Raw genomic sequence first — 12,512 nt, 5'->3', positions numbered from 1 at the left:
GAAATGAAAATCTTGGATTAAGAAATTTGACAGTGTATGTGCCCTTAACTAAGTGCCCACTCTACGTTGCAGGAGAGCATTTTACGCACACGATCTCACTTTGTCATTACAACAGCCCAGTGTACAGATAAAGGAGTCGAGGCCCAGTATGGCTGTACAGCTAACAAGCAAACAGACAAGCCAGTACGCAAATTCAGGGCACTGCCAACACATTCTCCCATCCCCAGTCATGCCATTCTATCTCTGCTTGACTAGAGTCATCCTTTTGACATGAGAAATTACTCCACTTCTCTCTTTCTTTTAAATACAGCTCAGTTACAAAAACACAATACACTTTGTATCCGGTATTTCCTCTTCATATACATATGCCTGAAGGACAAAACTGGGCCATGCAGTTTAGCTTACCTCATTGAGGAAAGGGAAACTCTATCAAGGCATATAATCCTTGAGTCTATAATCCATTGGGTTCTCTGATGTATCCCCGTATGTCTAGAACAGTGCTAGACACTTAGTAGGCACTTTCTGTTGCTTTATGTCTTTTATTGCCTTTACTTTCTCATCAAAAGCAAGATCTTTTGAGGATGCGGGGTTCTCAGAGACCCTTATAGGTTTGATATATTTCCCCAAATAGCATGATGCAAAGAGGCACCTGTAGATCTTTCTGAATATTTTTTTAATCTGCATAGGAATAAAAAAGATTATTAAGTTATTTTAAATTAAACATTATTTTTCCCTTAAAAAAACAGTACACACATCAGTACCTCAATTCTGAGAAAATGCTGGTGAAGGAGAAACACTTAGTTTCTTGTCCCAGTTTTCTCTACTTAAAAATTAAGAAATGTTGAATAGAAGTGAAGTTCTAAATGAGTTAATCACAAAATTAAATTTGTGCCCCAGATTATATTTATACTTAATTCTCTTTCTAATAATCTTTCTGTGACTGTTTTTATATATTTATAAATAGTCCATATCTCGTATATGATGAAGCTATGTATTTATAGTTTTGTCAGATCACAACCTCCGGGAGAGGCACCTGGGTGCTCAGTAGGTTAAGTGTCCAACTCTTGATTTCGGCTCAGGTCATGGTCTCACAGTTTTGTGGGTTCAAGCCCCACATCAGGCTCTGTGCTGACAGAGCAGAGGCTACTTGGGATTCTCTCTCTCCCTGTCTCTCTGCCCCTCCCCCACTTGCAGTCTCTCTGTCTCTCTCAAAATAAATAAACTTTAAAAAAAGTTAAAAAAAAAACCCTCTGGGAGAAAATTTGAGGTTGTAATTGTTGTGATTTATATAAAGTAATTCTGTACGTGACCCTATTCCACTGAAGGAAAACCATTCCTCATGTAGTACCCTTGTTTAATTTTACTCCTTTAGCAGATATATATTGGGCACCTGTTACTAAGGGTGTCAGTTTTTAATCAGTCCGACATTTCTAGTTTTGACCATTCTGGGGATTTTTGTTGTTGTTATTGTTAATTATTAGATATATCCCCAATGTTCTTAAAACAGTGTAATTATTATTTTAGGACAAGACTTATGTACAAGCAAAGCAACATCATGTAAGATGTAAACTGTAACATATACTGCTTGTTAATATTTCTGTGGCTCATCTCTGCAACAAATTGGGTCTCTCACTGTTCCCAAGTGAGCTTTCATTTGTCTGGCCCTGGTGAGATTAAGCAATCACTTTTTTTTTTTTAATGTTTATTTATTTTGGAGAGAGAGAGAGAGAGAGAGAGTGTGTGAGCTTGGGAGGGTCAGAGAGAGAGGGAGACACAGAATCTGAAGCAGGCTCCAGGCTCTGAGCTGTCAGCACAGAGCCTGATGAGGGGCTTTAACCCACGAACTATGAGATCATGACCTGAGCCAAAGTTGAACACTTAACCCACTGACTCACCCAGGCGCCTCTAAGCAATCACACTTGTAAACAGAGCCTTGGTGTTCTGACAAGACACTCTTCAGTATAAGGTTGTCTTAAATCCTTTAATTCAGTTTGTCTTAATTTAGTCATTTTGCAATCTGACCATGGAGGGCTGAATCTCATTAGTATTTCCTTATTTTACTTATTTTCTGTGTAATTAATTAATTTCAATTTTTTTTGATCAACAGAAAAGTTGAGCAGATAATATGAAAAATTAAATATACTTGCCCTCTCCCTCCCCCCGCCAGGCACAGAGCTTTCCCTGTTACCAACATCTTATGCCAGAGTGGGGGATTTGTTACAAGGAGAGAACCAATGTTGATACATTATTAACTAAACTCTACATTTATTTTCTGTTGTTATTCTAACAAATTGTATCAATTCCGTACAGTTTCTTGAATTTTTTTTTTTCAGCCCTTCTTGTTTTGTGCACCAGCCATTATGGTAGATGCTGAGAATAAAATGGTGATAACAGCTCTCTCTCTCTCTCTCTCTTTCTCTCTCTCTTAGAGTCTAGCAGGAGAAATAGACACCACTATGTAAAGACAAATATAGCCAGCATTTAGTGAGATCCAGGCCCACTTCTAAGTACTGAATGCTACCTCTTTTAATCCTTGGACTAACAGTGTTTTGTAAGTGCTTTTGTTATCCTCATTTTTTTTTTTTTTAATTAGGAAACTGAGGCAGAAAAGGTTAAGCAACTTGACCAAAGTCACACAACTGGAAAGGGGATGAGCTGTGATTGGAGACCCAGTCTCTAGAACACATGCTCTCAGTTACTTCCCAATGCTGCCTTATGGAGTAATAAGACCTACAGATGGGCAATGCCAACTTGTAAGAGAGTACAAACTACAGTCATCATGATCTCTATTTAACTCATATTTTTGACTTTATTCGTAGCAACATAAGGAATCACTGTCACAACAAAGTACTTAGTACCCTCAAAAAACATCTAAATGCATAGCATTGTTTTAGAAAACTGGGTATTTGAATTGGTCAATTTTTATTCCCTTTTTCCATTGTTGTTTTCACTCACTTTTAACCTCTACATAAAGGAGTCAATATTCAGAAAAAAAAGCCAACCATGAATGTACACTCATGAGTCAAGACTCCGTAAGAAATTCAGAGATTCAAATGTGATGTGGTTCTGACCATTTCCACAGATCACACTGTATGCACACGTAACAGAAAATGACTAAAACCATACCTGCTACCTACAGTCATTTTCCCGTCAATACTGCTACAGTTCCTCTACTCAGTGTATAGCTGAAGTAGTCTTTTCACTGGTTGTTACCTAAGTCACAAAGGATCTTTCTTTATCAAGGTCACTATACAAAGATAAGTATAATGGATAATTTTATCTATGATATCTCCAAAGCATTTTCTCCATTTTTTAAGCATTTATGTTATCTTGTTGAATTTTTTTCCCAAGGGAAGTAATAGAAACACCTTTATTTAAACCATTGAAATCTTGACAGACAAAACAATTTAAATCATGTTGTGAGGAATGAGCAAGATGTTTTAACTGTTCATGTCCTTTTTCCCAAACTGGTAGGCTAAGAGAAAAACCACTGAAACAGTCTAGAATAATGGTGTGGTATATTCTTAGGTGCATCAGCCCACAAAAGTACTTTCCTACATTGGTTAAGTTAATATTCATACATTTATTTCCTCACCACAATGGTCACTTAAAAGAAAACTTATAAGCAACTAAAAACCACAGAGTTTCACTACTATAATATCAGTAATGCACTCCCTTACATTTGAAAGCAAACATTTAAAACAACTTTACCTCTTTTCTTCCTCATTCTTTACAGATGCCTATTGTTATTGAGCAATTTTAAGAAATTATTAACTCTGAATAAATGGATATTTTATTGATCACTGAGTTGGTGCCAGGTACCAAGTAGATCCTTTCTCTTTAACCTCACAGAGAAAAAAAAACATCTTACATTATAGAAAAAAGATGATTCTTAGAAAAGCGAAAGAAAGAAAGAAAGAAAGAAAGAAAGAAAGAAAGAAAGAAAGAGAGGGGTGACTGAGTGAAGAAAGAAAGAAAGAAAGAAAGAAAGAGAGGGGTGACTGGGTAGCTCAGTCGGTTGAGCATCCGACTTAGGCTCCGGTCATGATCTTGTGGTCCATGAGTTTGAGCCCTGCAACAGGCTCTGTGCTGACAACTTGGAGCCTGGAGCCTGCTTCAAATTCTGTGTCTCCCTCTCTCTCTGCCCCGTCCCCATTCACACTCTCTCTTTCAAAAATGAATAAATGTTAAAAAAAATTTTTTTAAGAAGAAAGAAAGAAAGAAAGAAAGGAAGAAGAAAGAAAGAGCAAAATACTTTATCAAATAAATGATATGAACAGGATTTGAACTCAGATCTCCTAACATCCTACCTTCTCCTAACATTTCTGTTGTTCCTCAGGTGCCCCAATTAATTTTGTCTTAATTTATCTAGATATCATAGAAATAGAAATAATAGAAAATAGTAGAATAGAAATAGAAATAATAGAAAATCATAGAAAGAAAATAAAGAATGTCTATGGAAATCAGGAAATCGCACTTAGAAACATCTCAGGCCCAGGATCACTCCTTAGTTCTAGGCCAGCAGTGTCTAGCCTCACTTCTTCCTTTCCATTGCTCTTAATGTCACCTGCAAGGCTTTTCAGGGTTTCTTTCTTCATGATGAGGGCTGTGGCAAGAAACTATACTGCTGATCACCACCACCTCAGGTTCAGGTAGGGATGGTTGCCTTTGAAGACAAACACAAAGGCCCTTTTTATTTAAAAGTATTGTTAATCACCGTGGGGAAAACTGAAACAAGATTTGAACATTAGCTAGTTACAAAGTTTATAAACTTCTACAAGAATGGTTTCTGGCTTTCACAGACTCTCTTCAGATAGGAATTGGTTTTGTTTGAGGTGGAGCTCCCTAATCACTTCCTTATCTCCAAGAACACCCTGTAGATGTTTTCCCTGTGAATGAATGAACAAACCAGGCTTGAAAATTTTATCAAGGCAAATGTGTAGGCATCTCCTAGCTCCAGGTAGACAATTTGTATCTTTAAGAAACTTCAAATAAAAGAAAGAAAAGAAAGAAAGAAAGAAAGAAAGAAACTTCAACTGAATTCTATTTAGAAGGTCTGTGTCCTGTCCAGCAATGATCTTCTCTGGGTATTTCCTCACAATTCAATAAAGAAGAAAAAAGTCACTTGCATTCAACAGACAAGAAATATTCCTTGCATGCAGACGAATCTCTTCATCCACTTAAAAAGATCTTTAATTCTCCCTTGGGAAGCTGACTCTCATTGAGCAGTAACAGGTTCACTTGTGACACAAATAGGGAAAAAAATAAAAGCAATATTCCAAAATAAAATATGTAAACCCTTTTGCCTGAAACAATAAAGTCAAGTTTAGTTGGTTTAAGTTTACAAATTATGACTAGTTTAACTAGCAAAAAACTCAAGACCACATTGTTTTATCTATCATTATCTTCATAAAAGGTCAACCACAGATTATATACTGACTTTTACTGGTAGTGATTTTGGGCCACTTCATGGTAAGATACCCAGTAAATCTATGAGAATGAACTCTATGGAGCAATAAATAACTCAAGTTCATTTCTATGGCTGAGCCCTCAGAGGTCTCCCACATTGCTCATTTAATTATACTGTTACCCTTCATCTTTATCAAGTTTCAAAGTTTTCTAGCATATAAGTATATAATAAAAAGAAATGCTAAAGAGAGTACAGAAAAGTGTAGTAGAGTATGTGGCTATGTAAAACTGTGATACATTCCTCAAAAGTTGCAGCAAATAATTCTTGACACATAGATTTAGAAGTCATTTTCAAGGTACAAACTAGTTTTCAGTTTTGTTAACTATAAAAATAGAGGGTTGGACCAGATGATCAATAATGTCCTGTGTGCTATAATCTTTCTATTTAATAGTGACTGGATTCAATTCTTGGATTTGCAGCTGGGTATGAATAAAACTGCTGCTTTACTCAATCAGATTTAATTTTCTTTGAAGTGCAGTGTTGAAGTAGTCATAATAGTTTGGCTTTGAAAGGAAAAAGAAACTTTTTAGTAACTTGAATTACCCAAGTTGGTTCCCTTTATTGATTGCACTGCTGTCCTGCAGGTCATGTAGTCACAGGCTTTAAAGCACAGCTTTACTACCAGTCATGTCATTAGATTACTTATTAGATTATCACTAAATTAACCATTGATTCCTTTCCAATATAGATATTATGTTCAATCTACTAATAAATCACTAAGAACTTTTATTTTGTTGATGTCATTATTAACACAACATGACCTTAATCCAAATAACCATAATCAAAATAAAATTAATGTCACTACTACTAATCACACACACACATACACACACACACACACAACCTTTAAAGATTAACCTAGTTAACATGATGTATATCCATTGATTTGTGTTGGGGATTTTTTTTAAATCAATAGTTATCATTAAAACACAGTCCATTTAAATACAAAGCCAAATGATATCAAATAGGGAATAATAACCACTTCAGCCTTGTTTTCCATCTAGTTTTTTTTTCCTACATATTTGATTTTAACTTTAGAGAAAGCAAATAACCACAGGTAGTCCACCTACTTGTGCTAGGCATTGGGCTTGCTGCTTTCATACAGTCTCTTTTCATTATATGAAATTAACTTTTCCCAATTTGGATGAAAAATTAATCATTAGAGGAATCAGTGCTAATACTTTTGGTCTCTTTAAACCACTTTATTACCATAAATCTGATTGATTTTGATAGAGGTGGAAATAAGAAGAAGGAATAAAAGATAAGCCAGGAAGGAAAATTTCAGGTGCATGAATTCACAGAGTCACAGGATGAGGAAAGTAGGAACCACGTGCCTCCGTCTTAGGCCCAGCAGCCTATGGCCAGGAAAGGAAGGTCACAGAAAGAAAACCCTGGGTCAGGGCACAGAGTCAATGGGTAGCAACAATTCATTAAGCCATTCTCTGTAAAGATCTACAGAACCAGTCACTAATGTGCCAACCAATGTTTGTATCTTTGCATCAACACTGAGGTTCTGAGTAATTAATGTGACTCAGCTTTCTAGATCTCTTTGGGAAAGTTTTACCTGCTTTCTGGAGTTAGCTGCAGGATATGTTACCTGTCCTGGAAGGCCTGCCCCTCTTCAAGTCCTCTGAAATTAAATTAGAACCCACAACTGAGATATATTCAAAAAGAATCACTTTTATATACAAAGTTAACTGCTATGATTTGTCCTTTCAGACTTGTTTATAAGGTCAATTTTCTCTTTGCCAATGGATACTTCAATTTCTCCCTTGTTTTTATTGCTCAGCTGTTGAAAATCCACTTCATGTAGGAGAAGACGATAATGTTCAACATTGTTTGTAAACCACTTGGTCTTAATTTTTATGAATAATCTAGAAATATTATTTTACATTTTATACCTACTTCCTCATATGATGTCCATTATTTCGGTACCAATACAAGTTCATCTTAAAGGTCAGTTAACTTGGGCAGATATTCTCCCCATACAGATTTCTTATCCTTGTGTCATTCACTGACACACATTAAACCATGAGAAGTTAACTAAGGGTATCAAATAATATATATGATTGTATCACTTTTTGATATACTTAACTCTCAATTTGCAAATTATTGAAGGATTAGCAATTTTATACTTCTGGTCCAGTTCAACATCTTATCAATATTTCTGTGACCCAATGCCTCCTGTCTGAACTTGAAAAAACGGAAGTTGCTCACCATCTACCATCCTAGAGCTGGGCCACAAAGTTACTCTAGCTACCTTCTGTTTTCTCTTTGTTTTGAGAGCATCTCTTTATAAGTTTCCTTCATCTTTTTTATTTCTGTCAGCATGGTAGTAACAATGTGTTACTTCAGAAACACTCATTTTCTTGCTTAAATGGTTGGTTGGTTATTGTTGTTGTTTTTCCTGGTGTAGAAGTGTGCATAGCAGGTAGGGTCAACTTTATTATTCATTGGTTCCAAGTGACTTCTTTGAGGTCCAGTCACTGAAAAATAGCTACTCCGGAATGGAGGAGTCTGTACCTGAATGTGTAAGGTCAAAATCTGCCCATTCTTGCAAACTACCACAACATTTAAAAGATAATTATTTATCTGTTTCTAGCCCTTTTGTCATTGAAATGAAGTTGGTTGGATAGTTCAGAAAAAAAAAAAACACGTGGGGAGCTGGGGGTGGGGGGACATTTACATAATGGACTACCCAGAAACAACTGAACTGGCATTTATCAAAAAACTTTAATGATATGGGAACATCTTTATGATATAATACTGAGCAAAAAAATAAGAGACATATTAAGTCTGATCTTAACTAGGTAAAGAAAAAATTCATACAAAAAAACAAGATATGAATCTATCATACTGTTAACCTCTTAGTATAGTGCATCATTTGTTTTTCTGCTTCTTTAGACTTCTATGGATATGACCAGACTTCTATCATGAGCATGTATTCTTTTGATTGCATGGGGGGAAAAAACTTTATAAAAAGAAAATTAACAATGAGAATTAATGATCATCACCGTAATTCGTATTTTAAGTACTTATGTGTCATTTAATTTACCTGTATTATGTATCCTTATAATAATTATTGTAAGGTAAGTATCATCTCCTTATTATAGAAGGTAAAACTGAGATTCAGACAGCAGACAGATTAAACAACTTTCCAAGGCAACACAGGAAGAAATCAGCAAAACTAAGATTCCAATACAACTTTGTACTTTTTTTAAGACTGTTCTCTTTCCATTATACTATTAAGGGAATGAGTAATCTATGTAGTTTCCACTCCATGATACATTTTGAGGGAATACAGAGGAAGAAAAATAGGAACCAGTTTAGAATGAAAAGGGGTACCATGAACACAGTTTGGAATGGATCCAAAGTCTCATGGGTCCAATATGCAATAAGAAACTTGATTCTGGAAAAAAGTTTTTATAGTATTTGCCTAAGGTAAACCATCATGACTTATTATTAAATTACTTTTCTTTTTAACTGTAAGGGAACAAAAGTGAACTTTATTTGTAAAAACTTATTATTCTGTATGAATTTGATTTAGCATATTACTACAGATAGATATAGTTACTTCAAAAAAAATTTCCTCTGACAGTTCCAAAATCAGGTCATTTCTGGAAAAAGTCAAGTCTGTTCCTTCAATTGAAAAAAAATACTTTGTCAGGGACTGAGTGGAGAAACTTATTTGTCATTGATTTGTGATGTACTGAGTAAATTTCAGCTTCACGTTATTATTCTTTCCAAAGTAGTCTGGTCTTTATCAGTGGTTTGAGACTCCCCAGATATAGGGCATACTAGTTTTGCAAGAAACTGCACTTTCTTCTTCCCTGTTATTTTAGTATTACTAAGGCAGTGTATGCACAATGTTTTTTATATCAATTTATATTTCTTTGTATATTAATGAGGGGTTTTTTTTGTCATTTAACCTTGATGTATCAAAAGCAATTGGAAGATAGTGATTGAAAAGAGAAAATTGCCAAAATTATTAAGCTTGCACATGAACAAGAATAAAATGAAAGATAGCACAAAGTTTAGTCTATTTTCTTACAGCTGACCATTTCAGTATTCAGGCCCATTAGGAAAAAAAGTGACTAAAAATAGAAAAATTTGAAGTTGATTATTGGAGAAACAATTGGTATTATAGACGTAAACTCACCTGTAAGCATTTCCTTTCTAGTGTTCAAAATAAAAGATTTATTCATTTAGAATACTTATTCCCTATGTCGCTCAGTCAACACGTACTTATTGAATGCCTGTATTTCCCAGCAAAGGCAACTTCACGTATGTGTAGCCTATGGTATTGCACAGGGCTTCATAGTCAGAAGCGTCCAGCATTTGTGTTAATGCTTTGTTAGTGTTGTCTCGAAATTCTTAATAATATTAGAACAAGGGGTTCCACATTTAAATTTTGCCCTGGGCCCACAAATTTTGCGCTAGGTACTGGGTATACAGCAGGAAACAACAAAGAAATAGTTCCTTTCCCCACATCATTTCTAGAAATAATAAAAGCATTATACAATTAATTGATAATATGTTATTAGTTATATGATAAGGAAAGTACAGAGTGAATATTGTGAGGATTGATAGTTCAGAAGGTCCATTATGCTCTTTAGAAAAAAAAAAGTGAAACATAAAATCTATGACCAAAATGATAATGGACACACACTTCTATTTTTTCCCATTGCTTCAATCTTGCCATGATGAGAGTTGAAATCTAGTAATTTTGTGGCTCATCTTTTTAATTCTGCTGATCTTTATCTTGTAATAGTTAATATACTTAAGGGAAATCTAGGACATCACATAGCCAGAACTGTATCTGTGGCTTTTTCTGTCCTTGCCTCTGTAATTCTTATTCGCAGTGCTTGATCTTGTGGTAAAATAAGGTTGTAATCTGGGGTTGCACTTTTGGTAATGTTCAAAAGATGAGTCAAAAAAGAGCACTATCATTAGCCCTTGTCATGTGAAGTTAAAAAATACCTTATCCTGCCAGAGCTCAGGGGAAAGTCTGAGCATATCTGCATTTAGCATTTAAGCAGTTGGATTTTTAATAGTGTGTTGGGTCTTCTCCGGTTGTTAAGGGAAAAGAGATACTTTCGACATAGGTCAGGACTGTTTGCCATAGGAATAAACAAGAAAGGAAGCACAGGAAATCTTGTCAAAAAACCTTTGCTTCCTGGTGCTCCGAAATAGCACTGAAGGTAGTATCCCACTTAGAGAATGCTGGTCTCATGATTTAACTCTCTCTATTGCTTTCTAAAGCTACTTAACTACATTTTATGGTTCCAACCTATTACTAGCTCCTGATGACATTCTTTGTCTTTGAGTACCATTCTGCTCTCTATGGGATTTTTGCATATTTTATATTCATATTCACCAGGATAACAAATCTGATTAGAAAAGACTCACCAAGATAGAAAAATCTCTTTTGATTATTTCCTCACTATCTGGAATGGACACCACTTCTAGAAAAAAAATCCCACATCAGACCATCTCATAGACTCCTGGCCAACACAAAGAAAGCGGCCCTTGACTCAAATTCCAATCTCTGGCTCAAGGTAGGGATCAACTGGCCACAAGGTGACAATCTCTACCCTTCACTCAAAAAAGGCTTGGGTGTGAAAGTCCTCAGAATATTGTTGGTATCTAAAAAGAAAAAAGAATGATTATTTTATGTGAGTTTTGGGGAGGGCAAAAACACTTGCATGTTGTTTTTAATGTTTATTTATTTTTTTTTTATTTAAAATTTTTTTTTCAACATTTATTTATTTTTTTGGGGACAGAGAGAGACAGAGCATGAACAGGGGAGGGGCAGAGAGAGAGGGAGACACAGAATCGGAAACAGGCTCCAGGCTCTGAGCCATCAGCCCAGAGCCTGATGCGGGGCTCGAACTCACGGACCGCGAGATCGTGACCTGGCTGAAGTCGGACGCTTAACCGACTGCGCCACCCAGGCGCCCCTAATGTTTATTTTTGAGAGAGAGAGAGGCAGAGCATGAACGGGGGAGGGGCAGAGAGATAAGGAGACAGAATATGAAGTAGGCTGTAGGCTCTGAGCTGTCAGCACAGAGCCTGAGGCGGGGATCCAACCCACGAACTGTGAGATCATGACCTGAGCTGAAGTCAGACACTTAACCAACTAAGCCACCCAGGTGCCCCAACCCTTGCATGTTTTTAAAGTTGTATAGTAGAGAAAAAGGCCATCTGTCACTATACTCAATGTGTGACCAGATGTGCACATATGTGAGTGTATAAATGGGGTGCAGGGAGTTGGAGGAGGGGCTAGAGGACATGAATGCCAGTGGAACGAAAAATCAAAATATTATTTCAAATCTTCACAGTGCCATAATATTTTTATTTTTCCTACATATATTTAAATCTTCTGATTTTCTGATGTGAGAATCAAACTTCCTTTTTTTTTAAATGTTTATTTATTTATTTTTGAGACAGAGACAGAGAGCTGGGGAGGAATAGAAAGACAGACAGAGACAGATAATACCAAGCAGGTTCCTCATGCCAGCAGAGAGCCCGATGTGGGGCTTGAATCCACAAACCATGAGATTATGACCTGAGTAGAAATCAAGAGTCAGACACCTAACCTGACTGAACCACCCAGGTGCCCTGAGAATCAAACTCTATTAGAACGTGATTTTTCACATTTGAAAATAAATAGATTAGTAACAGAGAAGAAAATATGCACAAATCCCAAGGATCAATCAGTTTTATCATTATGAAGAGAAGGGTTTTAAGGCACCAAGTGGAATGTTATGGCCCAACTGAAATAGTGCTATCTGTGACTGTAGTAGTCAATAAAGATGTACTGAACAACAACAACAAATTAAATGTGTTTTATAATTGAAGCTTTAAATGCCAGGACATAGTTGGAATCTCCAGTCAGATGAAGATTCTTGAGGTCAAAAGGAGTCATACACGAAATGTTTAACTCCCTACAACCGTTCCTTCATAGGTATTCCCCAGCCTCTGACTTATGTGTCCACCATGGTCCAGCTACTTTTCAATATGCTTTTCTCTCCATTGACCT

The sequence above is a fragment of the Leopardus geoffroyi genome, chromosome B2 (assembly GCF_018350155.1).
Source record: "Leopardus geoffroyi isolate Oge1 chromosome B2, O.geoffroyi_Oge1_pat1.0, whole genome shotgun sequence".
Taxonomy (NCBI): Eukaryota; Metazoa; Chordata; class Mammalia; order Carnivora; family Felidae; genus Leopardus; species Leopardus geoffroyi.
This window is presented reverse-complemented; position numbering follows the sequence as displayed.